Source organism: Arachis hypogaea, chromosome 12, assembly GCF_003086295.3.
Source record: "Arachis hypogaea cultivar Tifrunner chromosome 12, arahy.Tifrunner.gnm2.J5K5, whole genome shotgun sequence".
NCBI lineage: Eukaryota > Viridiplantae > Streptophyta > Magnoliopsida > Fabales > Fabaceae > Arachis > Arachis hypogaea.
Window position 1 is genome coordinate 19,439,366 of NC_092047.1, and position 3,004 is coordinate 19,442,369.

The following is a 3,004-nucleotide window of genomic DNA, read 5'->3' on the forward strand; positions in this document are numbered from 1 at the left end:
GGAGGATGTCCTCAATGGCTTCCTCAGTGACCAATATCTGTTTCTCTCTGAGGTGCACTGCATCCAGGGAAGTCTTGAAATAGTTGCAGTAAAACTTTCTGACCCTGGAAGCATTGACCTCTGTCAGGTTTCTCTCCAAGAAGAACCATCCTCTCTGTTTTATCTGATCGGAGGTGTGCTGCTGTAGTTCTTCTGGAATTTTTAGAGTTCTCTCCAGGTACAGGTTCTTGGAGGTGGCAAACACTGGATACTTCAGCTTACAGTATCTATTTGCAAATTTTACCGGATCATTGGCAGGGAGGAGCTGGTCAGCCTTCTCCTGCGGGGTAAAGTGCTTTTCCCGCCAGGAGTCATCATGCATAATGTCCAGGATAGACATAGAGGATTCGCCTCTTTTCCTTTTGCCAGTGGTTGCTTTGCCCTTTCCTTTGCGTTGAGGGTCAGACATCCTGAAAAAGCAGAAATTCCAGGATATAATTGAAGAACAAAGCAGGAAAACAAGTAAGCAAATAGAATAATAACAATATAAGCACATAGTGGCAAAAGAGCAGTAGAATTATGAAATGAGTTAAGTAGATGTGCATTATGGATTGTATTTGAGTTAGAAATCTGAGATGAAAAATCACAATCCAAAATGTAATATAAGTAGAAATCATGTTAATTAGGAAAAACAATAATCATGCCTTGAGTTAGAAAGTTAAAGTAAATAGTTAAAAACCAAAAATAGAAGTTTGAAAGTTAGATCGGTTAGAATTGAAAAATAGGTGAGAAAGTGGAAATCAGTGAGTTAGGAGAAAGAAAATTAAAGTGAGTGGCATGATAAATGTTCCCTAGGTAACAAGAAATTCACAAATTTAAAGAATGAGAAACTCATATTCAAGCAAAAAATTCAGTGTATTGATGATAAGTCAGAAGGATAGAAAAGTTGCAGAACTAACATGAAATCATCAATAGTGCAAGTTATTAACTAAGGGATCAAAAGGAATAAGAATGCTAGCCCGGTTAGGCATGAATTAGTTTGGTTGTAGCCAAGTAAGGCAAAATAGTAAATTACCAAACTCAATACATGAAAATAATTTGCAGAAAATCGGGCAGCATTCCGGCTAAAATTGGATGATCCCGGGAATAAACAGCATGAAAAAGTAGTTCATATCAATTAAAATAAAGCTGCAAATAGACACAAATAATAGGAACATGAAAGAACAGTCTCAACAGCAGCATGAGCAGTAAGAACAGCATATGAACAATACGATCATCACAGCAAAATCAGAATTGCAAAATTGATAAAACAAGTAGCAAGAACAGCATAATTATCAGGCCTAAATTTACTAACCACATCCTAGCTACCTAACCACCTAGAATCCACTACAAACATGCATCTCTAACTAGCCTAATTTGAATATAATCGGAAAAATAAGCAACTAGCTATGAAGGAAAGAGAAATTGGCGTTCGGCGGAACCTGGTATGCGTTTGAGCAGAGGTGAGGGCAGAGAGAGATGGTGGTGGTGAAGCGGCGGCGCTGGGGGGCACGGCGGCGCGGTGGCGGAGCAGGGTCGGGTTGGGGGTTGGGGTTTGGGTTAGGCGAGGGGGAGAGGAAAGAAGGGGGTGAGGGTCGTGGGTTTAGGGGGGGTGGTAATAGTGGGAGGCGACGCTTGTGGCGTGGTGGTGGTTGGCTGGCCGCGGTGGGGGTGGGGGGCAGTGGTGGTTGACGGGAGGGGAGAAGAGAAAGAAAAAGAAGGGGAGAAAGAAGAGAGGGGAGTGTCGGTGGTGTGGTGCGGTGGTGGCCGGTGGTGGTGGTCGGGGCTGGGTGGTTGGGTGCAGTGGTGGTGGTTGGGGAGGGTGGGTTGCAGAGAAGAAAGGAAGAAGAAGGGGGTATGGGGGTGCGACAGGTAGGGTTTCGCGTGATAGGGTGTTAGTGATTTTGAATCCACGCGAACACATGGAGCATGCGATCGCGTGGCTAGGGTGAAATGGGATTGACGCGGTCGCGTAATTGATGTGACCGTGTGGGTTGGGTAAAAGACAAATGACACGGTCGCGTGAGGCACGCGACCGCGTCGCTGAAATTTGTGCTAGACACACACTTCCAGCGTCGTTTCAGCGCAACTCTCTGTCTTCATTTAGGGGGCCATAATATCCATGCGACGCGGACGCGTCGCTCACGCTTTCGCGTGGGATGGGTGTTTTGCAAGAGATGCGTTCGCGTCAAGGATGTGAACGCGTGGGCTGTTTTGTGCTAAACGCACACCAGCCGCACGATTCCAGCCCAACTTTCTGGGCGTTGGATCTTTACGCCGATTTCCAGATCATGCGTTCGTGTGAATGACGTGGACGCGTGGGAGGTATTTTTCGCAACTGACGCAAACGCGTTAGCGACGCGGTCGCGTGGAACAATTTGTGCCAAAGGCACGCCTCCTGCCACGCTTTTGCGTGACTTTCTGTTCACTTTCCTTTTCTTCCTAATGCACTTTGTGACGCGGACGCGTCAGCAACGCTTACGCGTCGCGTGCATTTTTTTTTTAGTAATTATGCAGTATGTAATGCTGATGCAAATGCTATGAATAATATTCAGGTTCAATGAAAATAATATAACATAAAAACAAATAACACAAAATAAAAATTGAAAAAGAAACGACCATACCATGGTGGGTTGTCTCCCACCTAGCACTTTTAGTTAAAGTCCTTAAGTTGGATATTTGATGAGCTTCCTGTTATGGTGGCTTGTGCTTAAATTCATCCAGAAATCTCCACCAATGTTTGGAATGCCAACAGCCTCCGGGGTCCCAAACTAGGCATGTGAAGCTTCTGAGCAGCTTCAAACAAATTCTCAAGCTCCCGGGGTAACGAATGTCAGAATATTTTTCAGGATCCCAAACTTTGCTTTTAAATCCGCCTTTGTCTTGATCTATATTCTTCCATCTGGGCGGTTTAGAGATTGTATTCTTACCAAGATGACCAAACGTCTTTCGAGACCCATTCGATTGAACTTGGTACCAATCCGTG